The 14,919-nt window shown below is 41.9% G+C and overlaps 1 protein-coding gene across 4 annotated transcripts in view; it reads right to left on the reverse strand.

The window, feature by feature from the left end:
- The window catches only part of SIL1 (SIL1 nucleotide exchange factor), a 222,467-nt gene that overhangs the window by 126,295 nt on the left and 81,253 nt on the right, over positions 1 to 14,919 (reverse strand). The window lies entirely within an intron of this gene.

The following is a 14,919-nucleotide window of genomic DNA, read 5'->3' on the forward strand; positions in this document are numbered from 1 at the left end:
AAAAGCCTCTTCTTTGAATAAATCTGACTCAGACTGAAAGAACAGAGCAGCAGACACCAACACATTCACTGATGTGTTGGTATAAGAGAGCTATCAGGGACACACTACAATCCCGATACACCCAAAATCCTACTAACCAAATCCCATTGTTAGAGTCAACTCTTGGGATCAATCATCAGCTCATTCTAGGACAAATTATATACTTGAATGAGCTTTTGGAAGAGGGGATGGTAGGGTAGGAGGAGTGGCATATATGAATGCGCCTTCCCTCTAACACACCCCAGACAAACTAAAGTACAGAGGAAGGAAGCACACATCTAGATCTGGGATTTGGAAAGATTTTTGTATAGGCCCAGGGATTCTTAGTGCAGCAAAGATGTCCCTTCTGGGCCACTTGTGCAATGTGGCTATATTATTTTCATGTAGAAGCTCACACCCACATTTCTGGGCACACAACAAAAAGTTTGGAATTGTATACTTTTGTGTCTCTGTCATCTGGCTAACCTCACCTTGCCTGAAACAAATAACAAAGAATTATATTGTAGACAAAGGGTAGTTGACAAAACCTTTCCTAATCTCTAAGGTTTCTAGTAATAAAATTTTCGTTTTTGGAATCATCCTCTGGAACTTTTTGCACTTGATTTTCACACTACAGGTCCTAAAAGCCAAGCACCTTCCCACATGAGCCTCCAGATTTCATCAGACCTACTTTCTCCATACCTCCGTGCTGGGGAGAGTCAGAGCAGCGGAAGGCACGATCCAGTCTGCATCCATACCTGTACCACATATCAGGTACAGCTCTGCTGAGAAGCTTAGCCTCACAATCTGCATGTCAACTCCCCACCATTCCCAGTGGATAGAGAACTATCACATGGCACACTTATAAAATGCCAGGTAACAAGCAGCAGAGAATGTGGCACTGCTGCCAATGGCTTTAGCTAGCAATATCTAGCACTTTTCACTTGATGACTTTAAATTAATAAGCAGAAAAATAATTAATGATCATCAAGCAGCTATTTAAGAGACAATGTAGAAGAGGTTGTGTTCCCACATCAGCAGTCAGATAAGGCAGGCTAGCATCAGCCACCCACTTTCTAGGCCAGCACTGTCTAATAGACCTTTCTGAGATGACATAAATGTTCCAAATCCACAACGTCCATTACAATAGCCCCTGGTCACGTGACTACTGACCAACTGAAATGTGGTTGATGAAACAAGGGACTGAATTTTAAATTTCACTTAATTTTAATTAATTTAGATTTCAGCTGTCTCAAATGGCTAGTAAGTACCACAATAAACAGAACAGAAGTAGATCTGCATTTCACAAATGGCCCAATCCCTGGAGTACTGAGAGGACCCAGTTAAACACTGGATAGAAAGGGCTCTGAGAGGTATGATGGGCAGCACCAATGTAAGCTTGAATCCTGGGGCCTTGCAACAGAGGCCCCTCTAGGGAATTCAAATATGGTTTACAATACTGAGTACCTCCTGCCAGTTCCAATTCAGGAAACTCTGAGCCAAGGACTAAACAAGAGCAGGGGCTCCCCAGAGGAGTCAGGTAGGAGGCCAGGGACCCATGAGTACTGTAGCTCTTCTGAGGAAAAGAATTAGGGGTCATTTCCCTTTCTCCAGAGCTAATTGTTGTAAGATACCTACTCCCTGAAACAAAAATGCTCAAGTGCCATCTCCCTAATTGAAAGGAAGGCTGAGTATAACTAAATGCAAACATAAATAATGGATGAAAACAAGTTCAGAATACCCTGCCCTCCCAAACAATTCAGGTAACCCTTTCAGAGATGGAGGGGGACAGGATAGAACATAACTTACTAATTAGAGGCAAAGGTATCATGGACTGCTCTGGGTTTCTTTAGTTCAGGAGGTGGCAAAAAGAAGTAAATGGAAAATTAAACCCTAATGAACAGTTTCTTATGACTAACTGAAATCAAAAGGTAAGAAAACCACCTCCTGATCACTTTATTCATATATAGCCTTATAGTTTTCCTCCATTTCTGAGGTCTGAAGAATAGTCGCCATCAGCAAATGTGCAGTGGCTACACCAACCTTTTCCAACAACTTTTTTCTTCCCCATGCAAAGTTCAAAGTCCCAAGAAGAGAAAAACCAAAGGGAACAGATAGGAAAGCCTGGGATTTCTACATTCTGTTATGTAGCCACAATTAACATCTCTCAACAAGTCTCCTACGCCTATATGTACACTTCTGATCTCACACAAAAGAATTTCTTATGTAACTAAAGGTACCATCTTCAGAAGGGTTGGGGGGATAGGGGACTTGACGCTTGTTATTGCACTTGGCAATAGATTGTGAATGATGTATTTTTCTCTAAATAAAGCTATACATAAACACAAAACTTGCTGGAAGCATATTTTACCACCCATTGGACACAATAATAAAAATAGTTGAACAATTTATTAGGTTCCTTATTAAAAAGTCAACATGTGTCCATTCATTTTCACATTGTCATAATGCATACAGTATGAGCATAAATAACCACTTCAGATAAAGAGCTGTGGGCTAAGGTTGCTCTGAAAGATGAAACACTGGCTAGTTAGAGTGAAAACCCTGGCCAGGATCTGGCACAATCTCAATCTGACTACTATTCAAGTTCCTACCAAAAACAACCTGACAGCAGATACTTGAAGAAGGCAATCTAAAAGACAGGCTTTCTCCACTCTAAGAGATTCTATATTGTGTCCTACTTAAATTAGCAGACTGCTCACTCGATTTGCCCTCTACAAGACAAATTCTCTGAACCCTGCTTTCTTGTATTCCCCTCAGATTTTGTTGAGGTTCTATATAAGGAACAAACTGAAAAAAATGTTCTGCATTTTATGAAAAAATCTTATCAAAGACATTGTCTAGTACATGGTTTAACATCTACTATAAAAAGGCTTTTAGATCAGTTTTTACAGTACCAGGAAAAAACTTCTTTCTTAGCAGACAACCAACATAATTTTGGCTATTTTATTAGATAGTAATTATGTGATTATCATATTTCCCTTTCTTTCTTGGCTGCTAGGACATTCACAATAACATTAAATATCTAGATCCTATAACCAAAGTAGCCAAAGTACTCAGTTATTATATTTATTTTCCCCAACCCCACACCCACAGTGTCTAAATTCATTTAAATTATATTTAAGCAGTCTTTTATATATGTATCTTACTAAAAGCTACTTTCAATTAGCAGGCAGACTCATGAAAGAGTTTACTTCTACACTATGAGCACAGTATCAACCACTGTTATCACATATGATAGTTCACTTGATAAATTCCTCTCTTAAGCAGACAGTCAATAGAAGTGAAGTGAGTACCAGCAGGGCAACAGGAAGGGAAGCAGGCAACAGGGCACAGCGTCTCTCAGGGACAATAAGGGTAGGGGAATGCCCTCTCAGAGAGAAGTAGATTTGGAATGCAATATAAACTCTACATAAGGCTAATACCATTTTTCCAGAGATAAGAAAACAGATGACAAACAACTCAGGTACCTTGCCCTAGTGCTCTCTCCAGTGTACCATTCTGCTATGTCATGAGCCACTGCTGTGAAAAGAGGCTTTGTAGATTGTGAGGATGCTACAAAGACCACAGAAGACAACCCAGATGTGGAGAGAGGCTTCCTGCTAAAAAATGAGACCAGCCCAAGACATTCTTATTGCAGCCCTATAAGTATTAACATGGTAAGTCATAAGATTTCTAACCTTTAAAGGTATAAGGAGAGCAGAAAAGAGGAAGCTAGCAGTTACTAATTATCTCTTGGTGCTAGATACTAGAATAGCTACTATATATGTTTTATTTCATTTTTACAACAATCTTATAAGGTAGGTATTCCCATTTTACAGATGAGAATATTTTGATTGTACTGCTAGTCCAACTCAACAAATATTTACCAAATATCAAATTATCAGGCACTTTGCATCCTGCAATCCACAGTGATTCCTGCCCAGAGTAGCCTTCAGGCTGGTGGTAGAGCTGGGCTTCCAACATGGGCCCGACTGACTTGGCAAGCAGGTCTTCCACCACCCAACACTACCTCCCTCTGTCTCTGAGCCAGGCTGAGGACATGCTGAGTCTGACAGCACTTCAGAAACAACCAAATCCTGTCAATACCTCCACGGCCTGCCCACCAATAAAGTACACTGAGGCTAACCAGAAAAGTCTCTTACTATGTGCTACACGTCCCTCCATGCAAAGACCAGAATCTATGCTGATCTCGGACCTGCAATCACTGCAAAGCAGACATCATTAAAGAGCAAAAGAGGATTGGCGGGCTGGTAAAATAATGGATTCCCTAGGGGCTGGATAGCGCAGCTGCTTGGCCAAAACTCTTCCATCATTTCCTCCTGCTATTCTTGGCGGGCACTAATCCACACTTCAATTACTTTGTGTCTTGATGGATTGCTGAATTGAATTATCTAATGCTAGGTTAGGGCCTAGGTTGCAATGTGGGAATGGATTCCTCTAGGGATCATAAGAACACAAACAAAATTTCCAATCACATCCTTACCAATCATTATCATTGGGATCCTAGTCAGGAAGCTGGCAATGAATTAAAGGCGAATCGATCAACCTCATCAGGCATATAGGTCTACGCTGTGTGAGGACGAGAGTCCACAGGACACCAGGAGACTCGAAGAACCAAGATGGGGCTGACAGATCACAGGCCTGAAAATCTGCTCATGGGAATCGAGGGGCAATCAATGCCTCCCACAGTGGGAGGCATCACATTGCCTGACGTCCTGGAGGAGGAGGTGATAGAGTGGGTAGGGCTGTGAGGCTATGGGAGGGAGCTGCCGCAAGTAGGGAGAAGGCCACACAATTCTCAAACCATGGGGAGGGAAGAGCCTCCTCAGGGAAAAGGTCACCAAACCACTCACCCCTTCCATGACCCAAATGGCTACATGTGGCAAGTATCCAGCCACCTGCCCACTTTCAAGTGCCCACTCTCTTTCTACAAGCCGGCGGAGGCAGCTGGCACCCATACCCACCATAACTTCCCTACCCCATCCTGGATCACTGAGCCTCTGCTCCAGGCTCTATGCTTCACCCTCTCTTGCCCTGTTGAGCTATTATTATGCCTGTCAAGCTGTTCCCTCTGCAGCACAGATTCCTCTGAAAAGATGACACAGAATTCTGACCCTCTGCTTCCTGCTGCTGCTCAGCCCACAACAGTTCTTTCATTCACTAGTTCAGCAAACACTTGCTGACTGCTGGTAAGCGCCCTTTCCTTTCTGTCATTTCTCTGACAAAGAATAGTGAAGTCAAAAGCATCATGAAACACTTTCAAAATCCAAACCACTCCTGGTCAGTTGATTGGCTGAGAATAAAGTCTTTCTATTAAATGAGAATTTACTCCCCATGGGAACACAAGCCCATGTCCTCAGATGCCAGGGCTCAGTTCACTCTACCTGAGAAGCAGAGTATAACTTCCGGTGCCAACTCCACCAGCCCACCCAGCTCCTGTCCATCAGCTCAGTTTTTAAGAGCAATTTCCAGGGCAATGATGGGAAGAGTCGTACTGAAAAGGCCTGCTTCCCACATGCCCCAACTCCAAGCTACTCCAGCTGGGCTCTCAGCAAGACTGCCTATAGTGTGGCAGATAGGCCAGGTCCCCCTTTCAAGAAAACTTGCTTTAGTCAGCAACCTAAAGTCAGCGCCTTTAGAGTCTGTCTCACCTGCAAAAAGCTACTTTGGTCAAGGTCATGACCTTCTGGGGCAGGTGACTGAGCCAGGCATGGGTATAAAACCATTCCAGCCTAATGCAGGACAGTCTGAAGGACAACACTCACCCCAGAACTCGCTGCTAGGCTGGCCACAAAGTTTGACTTCTTTCTCTGTCCATTCCTTCTCCCCTTCCTTTCACAGGGGCTGAACCCTAATAAACACACTACACCTTAGCCTTTATCTCAGTATCGCCTCAGGAGAACCTAGCCAAAAACTTTTCAAATTTGTGAAGCTACTGTACACGTTGTGGATCCTATTTGTGGCAGGCCCCAACATCTGGTATGGCTAGAACACTGTCTTGGAAGAAGGAAGCAGAAGCAAGCAAATATTCCCTCTGAGACTGTGCAACATTTGGAGGATTCCCTTGAAAGACCTCTTGTGAACTGAAAGAAACAGCAAACTAAGATTAACAGTGACTAATAACCCACCAATCATACCCACATCTCTCTAGTTAGCACACTCTCCCTCTCTACTCAATCAATTGACCAGATCATCTACCCTCCCTGGAAACTGACTCTTTTCTCTCAGTGGAAGCCTGCCTTTCTCCGACAGAGAGCACACAGAAGCTATCAGATGAGATCCTTCCACTTCATAAATGGAAGGAGTCCACGTTTTCTGCATTACCTCTTAGCCACTCTCTTCTGAATCCTCCACCTATCCCTATGTACTAGAGTCTTTCCATCAGCATTTATACATGTTCTTCAATTTCTTCAACACAGATGGATGAACTCTGAAAACATTATACTAAGTGAACAAAACCAAACAAAAAAGTCACATATTGTATGACTCAATATGAACTATCTGGAACAGGTGAATACAGAAAGACAGGAATGAGTTTGGTGGTTGCCAAGGAATAGGGAGTGGAGATAACAGGGAGTAGTAACTCCTTAATGGGTAAGGGGTTTCCCTTTGGGGTGATGAAAACATTGTGGAACTAGACAGAGGTGGTGATTGTGAATGTATTAGACGCTACGAATTGCTCACTTTAAAATGGTTAACTTTATGTGAATTTTACCTCAGTTTTTTAAAAAGGCGTAAAGAAAAGAAAAACTTCCCTACACCCCTTCTGAGTACTTTTTCTCATTTCCTTTCCTTTTTACTGAGAAACTTCTCAAGGATTCTCTACATTTGAATGTACCTCGTCATCTCCCATTCACTCAACAGCCTACTCCACTCTACTCCCGCCCAGTCACAACCACTTACTCTTTTTTGTAACATTAATCTACAATTACATGAGGAACATTGTTTACTAGGCTCCCCCCTTCACCAAGTCTCCCCCACAACCCCCATTATAGTCACTGTCCATCAGCGTAGTAAGATGCTGTAGAATCACTACACAACCACTTACTCTTACACCACTGCTTACTCCTCATCTCATGAGATTTCATGGCAGCACCTGACATGAGGTCAGCATCTGAGTCCTGAAGTACTCTGCCCCGACTGCCTCAAGACTGCACACCTCTCATTACCTTCTACCTCTAGAGTCTCTCCTTCCCCACATTCCTTTGCCAGCTTACCCTGTTCGACCTACCTTTCAGAGTTGAAATTTCTCAGGAGTCAGTCAGTCCTTGGTTCTCTTCTAGGGCTCATCTCACACGCACACGCACACACACGCACGCACGCATGCGCGCACTCACAGAAATAAAGCTAGAAGGATCTACTAGAAAAATAAAATAAAACATACTGTGAAGTCCATATAATTAAAATGGTTTGGTAGCTAGCACACGAATTAGCAATGGAATAGGAAAGGAAAGAAAATCCAAAAACAGACCAACTGCATACGGAAATTTAGTACACAGTAGGGGTAGTATCTCAACTCTGTGAGGAAAGGATAGTCTTTTTAATAAGTGTTGTTAGGATAATTAAACAGACATATGGAAAAAGATAAAATCAGCTCCATTCCTTATGCCTATACACATCAGGGTAAATTCCAAACAAATCATATTTAAAGGTAAAAAATGAAACTACATAAATACCAGAAGAAACATAGATGGATTCCTCTATAATTTGGATGTGATGTTTAACTTTGATAATTATGATCCAAAATCCAGAGGCAACAATAAAAAATATTAATGTGATTATGCAAAAAATAAAGTTTATAAAAATTTTTACTGCATGGAAAATATCATAAGCAAAGTAAAAAGACACATGACAAACTGGGAAAATATTTGCAATTTAATATTACAAAGTGTGCAGTCACGTGGAAGACAGTGTAGCTCAGAGAAAACAAATAGGGACTCTGTGGCATCTTACTACACTGATGGACAGTGACTGCAGTGGGAGAAGGGGGGTACTTGATAATAAGGGTGAATGTAATAACCACATTGTTTTTCTTGTGAAACCTTCATAAGAGTGTATATCAATGATACCTTAATAAAAAAAATTACAAAGTGTTAATATCCCTAATCATAAAGAGCTTTTAAAAATGAGGAAGAAAAAGACAACACTATAGAAAAAAAGGACTGGAGACATGCACAGACAGTTCACAGAAAAATAAATACAATGTCTCTTACCCACATGAAAAGATGTTTGACTTTACTCAGAATATGAGAAAGGTAAAACAAAACTACAGTAGGAAACCATTTCCCACCTATCAGATTGGTAAATACATATATGCAGATGAGACTATAGGGAATTGGGCATTTGCAGACATTGCTGATGGAAATGCAAAATGCTACAACTCCTCTGGAAAGAATTTGACAACAATCTAATAAAATTATAATTGCATTTAAATTCTAAAGACATATTAGCATTAACCTGAATGATCTTGGAAACAGATTCTTTCCCAAAGTCTCCAAAAAGGAACACAGTCTGGCTAACACCCTGATTTCAACTTATGAGGCCTCAGCAAAAGATCCTGCTAACTAGTACCTGGACTTCTGACCTACATACATTGTGAGAAAGCCATTAAGATATGAGATATGCCACTGTACCACTGTGAGTTATGCCACTAAGTTTGTTTTGTTACATGGGTATAATTTGCAATATGGCCCTGCAGATGGGAGAAAAGGTTCACACCAAGACCCAGGAAGGGAATAAGTCAGTTTATTGTGTGTGAGACCTCAGGCCATCTAAGTCAACTGGAGCAGCAGGTCTTAGCAGTGCTAGGGCCTTAGAACAGCTAATGCTCTTGAGGCCAGTTCTCCTTGTCTGACCATCCAGTGAGGGTAGGGGAGTGGAGGGTGAGGAAAAGATCAGAGAAGGGAAGCCTCGGGCAGGCTGCAATGCTGGTGAGGAGCATATGATTATTCAGACTTCAGATTTACACTCAAGAATCTTTAAATACTTTGGTTTCTTTTTCTTTCCTTTCTTCTCCTTTTTTTAAAAAAATTATTTCCTGGACACTCAGACTTTAAACTGGATGGCCTTGAAAAAGAAAAATTTTTTAACAAAAATGTAGCCCATTATTTGGTACAAATTTTTCCTTTGTAACTTTTCCTTTTATACAGGTCTATTTCTGCAGATAATTGAACCCAACCGTGATATCTGAATAGTTTTAGGAAAGTACATTCTGCTCTACTTGCAAAGGGAGGGCACCCTTGGCCTCCTCCTTAAGATGGGCAAAATGGAAGGTACCCTGCTTTTTTGTCTCCAAAAGGAATCTAGCCCCAGGCCTGGGCCCAATTCTTGTACCCAACAGGAAACAGGCCTTTGTTCAGACAGCACCACAGGTGTGATGGGCACAGCACCAAAAACAGAAAGCAATACTGTCACATTTTAGGGCTCAAGACAAGGGGAATCTGAAAACAACAGGAAATGTATAGTGTCGGACACAAGGGAAAAATCTTTTATCAATAGTTTTGTTATTGCTGATGACTTTGTTTAGGCCTCACATCAGTGCGACTCCATTCTTTGGTAGGCCTCACATCAGTGCGACTCCATTCTTTGGGAAAGCAGTCTATGGCTTTAAAGTACATTGTGAGACATACCAAGTTCCAGCTCAGCAGAGAACAGGCGCTGTTGAACATGCGCTGCCTGTAATCAGAGCTCAGTCAGGCCCAGCTCTCTTCCAACACTCCCCTGCTTCTTGCACCTGCAAAGGTGCTGACAGTACAATTCTCCACCCAACAGCACCTCCATCGAAGATCAGAGGAAACCTCCAGGCACGGTCCCTGAGTGTGAAGAGACTGGTCCTTCTCTATGACGTTCAGTGGAGGACCTCAAGACTCTCTTTCCATCCCTTGCCCATTACACTGCTATCATGCACACATTTTTCTAAGGTATTTTTGAATATATACTTTTAACCATACATTTCCTTTTCATTGCGTGAGGTAGGTTTCCTTTAGTTTGTCCTAAATTTAGTCCCCCTGAGGTCGAGCAGTTTTGTCAGTTTCTCCTGTCCAGGATTTCTTGAACCAGTACACCTTCCCACTATCTTCGGGTTCAAGTTTTCAATGCTTGGCACAGAGACGCTCAAAACATATTTATGATTAAATGAATTTTCCTTCACTGGCTTCACTTTTCCAGATCACAGAGTCCCATGCTTCTCTCACTGCCCTCACACCCATACACACTCCACATCTGTTATGCTGAGCCAGCCAGCCCTGGGGCACAGGGAAAGCAGTGTCTCTCATAAGCCTGCCCTCACCTTTAGGAAGAGCAATTTCTGCCACAAAAGTAGTAAATGATTCCATTTACTTGCTCTTCCTGCTGGTGGGTAAACACATTAGAAGAATACAACCCACTTCTGACATGACTCTCATTTCCTGTAAGCTAAATAAAGTAGAAAAGAAACAACAGGTGTCATCTCCCCTGCTGGAATAGGAAACCACTAGAAATCTCAGAAGAGAAAGGAAGGCCCAACCACAAAATCCTCATGCTGCTTAAGAACAAAAGGGTGATAGGAAGGAATTCATTCTTTCACTCATTAACAAAGATTTATTGAATACCTGCTATGAGCTAAGAATAGTTTTGGGCCTTGAAGATCCAGATGTGAGAGAGACAGACTGAAATCCCTGTTGTGTCAGAGTTTACATTGTAATGTGGAAAAAGACAATAAACATTAGTAAAATATAGACAATAAGAGCTATAGAACAACATAATTAATGCAGAGGAAGAGATCTGAAGTGTCAAAGAGGGAAAGAAACTTTTTTCAGATGGTGAGGAAAGACCTTGAGAAGGTCACTCTCCTCTTTTCTGGAATAATTTTCAATTTACAGGAAACTTACAATAGTACAGAGTTCCAAGAATTCCTATACACGTCTCACCCAGTTTAGTTTCCGTAACCATCTCACATTACTGTGGTACATTTGTCAAGAAACCAACATTGGTACATTATTAGTGACTACACTACACTCTTCATATTTCACCAGTCTTTCCATTAATATCCTGTTCCTGTTGCAGCATACAACTCAAAATACCACAATGCATTTAGATGTCATGCTTTCTCTGGTCTATGGTAGTTTCTTGGTCTTTCCTTATTCATCATGACCATGACAGCTTGAGGAATACTGGTCAGGTGTTTGGATTTGTCTGTATTTTCCTCATGATTAGGCTGGAGTTACTGGTTTTGAGGAAGAATACACAAGAGATGAAGAGCCCTTGTTCTCACATCATCTCAGAGAGTCTGTCATATCCACATGACAGCACTGGTGACATTATCATTGATCGTAGGTAATGATTACCAGGTTTCTCCATTGTAAAGTTACTATTTTTCTCATTCCATAATCTAATCTTTGGAAGTGAGTCACTAAATCCAGACCTTTAAGCTCCACCTCATGGAGGAACAAACATCTATATATATATTATTAGAATTCTTCTGTAAGAGAGATAAATCTTTATTTATTCATTCATTCAATCATTTGTTTATATGAGTTCAGATTCATGTATATTTATATTTGGGTTATAATCCAATACTACATTACTTATTTTGTTGTTTAAATCACTCCAGCTTGGGCCACTGGAAGAAAAGGTCGCTTTTGAGTAAAGACCTAGGAGAAATGAAGGAGCCAGCCCCAAACCTATCTGGGAGAAGAGCATTCTAGGTGCCAAGGTGTGACCAGCCTAGTGTGCTCAGGGAACATGGGAGGCCACGGCGGCTAGAGGAGAGGGAATGTGATAGGAAATGAAACGACAGCGGTAACGGTGAGCCACATCATAGGGCTACACAAACCATAGAAGGGACTCTGACTCCTTATGTGAGAAAGAAAGCGAAGGAATTTTTGAGCACAGGAAGACACAACAGAAGGATCACTGTAGTTGCTATGTTGCAAATTGACTCTAGGTGGTAAGGGCACAAGGAAGAAGGCCAGTTAGGAACCTGTTACAATGATCCAGGTGAAAGATAATGGTGGTCACAGGGGTGATAACAAGTGGTTAGATTCTCAGTATATTCTGAAGACAGAGCTGTAGGATTTGCTGGTAGAAAGTGGATTTGAGAGAGAAAGGATTCAGAAATGGCTACAGGATTGTGGCCTAAGTAACTGAAAGGACAGAGTTGCCATTAAACTGAGGTGGAGACAGTTACAGTGCAGCTTTAGACATGTTAAGTTTGAGTATACTAAATATCCACATAGTGGTATCTAAGAGGCAGATGGACAGATGGATCTGGAGTTCAGAAAAATACGGCCTACAGATTAAAAAAAAAAAAATCTGGCAGTCGTCAGCATACAGATGAAATGTCAAGTCATTAGGCTAGATGAGATTAACAAGGGCATAAGTGCAGGTAGAGATAAGTAGAGGTCTGAGGACTGAGGCTGGGGGCCCTCTGGCACTGAGAAAAATCATGACTTTCTTACCTGTCCTGTAATCAAAGACAAATTTGACAAGTTCTTCCTATCCAGCAGGTACCAGCACTATACTGCAAAGCCCATAAGTCTTAGTGTGCAACCTTCACCCTCACTTGTCTCGCTATAGCTCCCCACCCGCAATCTGCTCCTGGGCTGCTGTGCAACTGGTCTCCATCTTAAGATAATCATTATTGCCACCATCCTTTGCACGCATGCTAGTCTTCCCACCTAGAAAGCCCTTCTCACTCCACTTCATCAAATGCCAGCTCTTTTTCAAGCCCTAACTAGTGTCCTACCTTCTCTCTAAGCTCTAACAACTCAACTTACAATGAATAACCTTCATCTCCAAAGCAGCCAATCTCTGAATCTCTCTAACACTTGCTATCCATACAACTAGATATTTATCACTTATTGACCTGTATGACTAGTTAACTTTACCTGTAAATAGCTCTTATTTATATGTACTACAGCTTCTCTTAAGGAGAACAGTACCTCAGCTTTTTCTGTTCCCTCTAACAGAAGCCTTGCACAAGTATCTACCATGTAGCAAGTGATCCAAAAATGTGTGGGGAGGGTTTCTCACCACTCCCATTATCCAATCAGTCAGTAAGCCCCTTGAGGGTAGGGGCCTATTTGGTATCACTCCCTCATCTGGCACTGGGCTGGACACAGGTGGGCAGGCACTCAGTATCTCTTACCATCAAAGAGGCTGATGACAATGTCCCTGTCCCTGGGGATCCTATAGTCTTGACACAAAACCATGAGAATGTGTGTTCTTTGCTTGCTGCCCTGTCTCCCGTGAAGCCAGCTATTTCCTAGTCAAGGGAGAAGTACCCAGGGATCAGAGAAAGGAAATCCCAGGGCATCTGATGTGATCGCTGAACAGGGATGAGGGACACCCAAAACCATGGTGCTATCTTATCAGCTCAGACAAGAGGTTGTCCCAGCTGAGATGCAGGGCAAAAGAAAAGACAAGCACTTCTTCTTTGGCAAATCTCTTCTAAGAACATAGGGAGAACATAAAAATATATACAGGCTGTTCACTATAGAACTTGCATAACAATGAAAAACCGGAAGCCGCCCAGAAGTATAATAATAATAATAATCAATTAAGTACAATTTGGCATATTCATATAGCTGAGAAAGACCAGCACCTGGAAAATGTTCACTGTGTGCCTAATTATGTGCTGGAGGCTCTAGTTTTCGAAACTGCAAAATTAGCTCCCAGTTTTCAGTATCAGCCTCAAAATACTATATATAGAATGACAGCATTTTTGTAAAAATAACTGGAAGAACATAAGCCGTAATGTTATCTTCACATCCTCACAGTGGAATATGGGTGGTTTTGTTGTTTCCCTTTGTGCTTCCCTATGTTTTCTAAGTTTTCTGCTTTGAAAACATACTACTTTTTCAGCAGGCAAAAAATATATATATATATTTTAAAAACAAACATGTAAGAGCCAAATTCTCAACTCTCTAAGCATCTGACTGATCGAAAGCTCCTACTTCTGATGTAAAATGCAAAGAATCATAAACTCAAACCCTCCCCCTCATCTCCCGTACCCCCATCTACACACCCAAGACAGAGAGAAAGCCAGTGAAACTTTAAGACTAACAGCTTCTTGAAGGAAATACCCTATTTTGTTGACCTTTGGTCTCCAGTGCGGAGTTCACACTCTGTAAGGCATATTTAGGTGCTCAGTAAACACAAAGGGGAAGGAGGAAGTGTGGTGAACTTGTAAGGCACAGATGCCACTAACGCAGTGACATCACCCTGACCCCAGGTTACCCCTGCCATCCCAGCCCAAGTCTGGTCCCTTCCTCTCCTATCTCTAGGTGTTGCACAGGCCAGCCAAGCAGCTCACATAACAACCTGCTGACTCCTTACAGCACAGCATTCATCTTTTGCTCTTTTTCTCCTTTCTCCCTCTTCTTAAAAGGTGATCTTGCCTTTCAGCTAGTACAATGCTCCTCACTGAACCAGCATGCCAGTCAGTCTGCAGAGAATCATTGAGAGAATGAATTTGAATAATAAAAGCCAGAACAAGGCGATCCCTTGGAGAGAGACTTGGTATAGTACCTTCAATTTAGAACCTCATTTCAGTGGCTAATGCAGTCGTTGGAGACATTAGCCTAATTTTTGCCAGGAGAGTCCAGCAACACAGCGGTACTAAACATGGCACAGAGGACCCTGCTCATCTCAGAGACTGAGTGCAGAGAATGAAATTAGCAGCACTGCACTTCTGGTGCAGAGGAAAGCAAATCCCCAGTCCCCTCCCCCATTCATCACCATGTTTTTAAAATGAAAAAAACACAGGAATGCCTGTGGGAGTCAGCACAAGCATGAAGTTCAGGGAAGCCAAGATCCCTGAAGAGGCCCCTGTGGAGTACTTACTGAGGACAGTAAAGTTAATTTCAAAGGACATCCAATAAACGCGGCCCCACAACAGAC

The sequence above is a fragment of the Manis javanica genome, chromosome 14 (assembly GCF_040802235.1).
Source record: "Manis javanica isolate MJ-LG chromosome 14, MJ_LKY, whole genome shotgun sequence".
Lineage (NCBI taxonomy): Eukaryota > Metazoa > Chordata > Mammalia > Pholidota > Manidae > Manis > Manis javanica.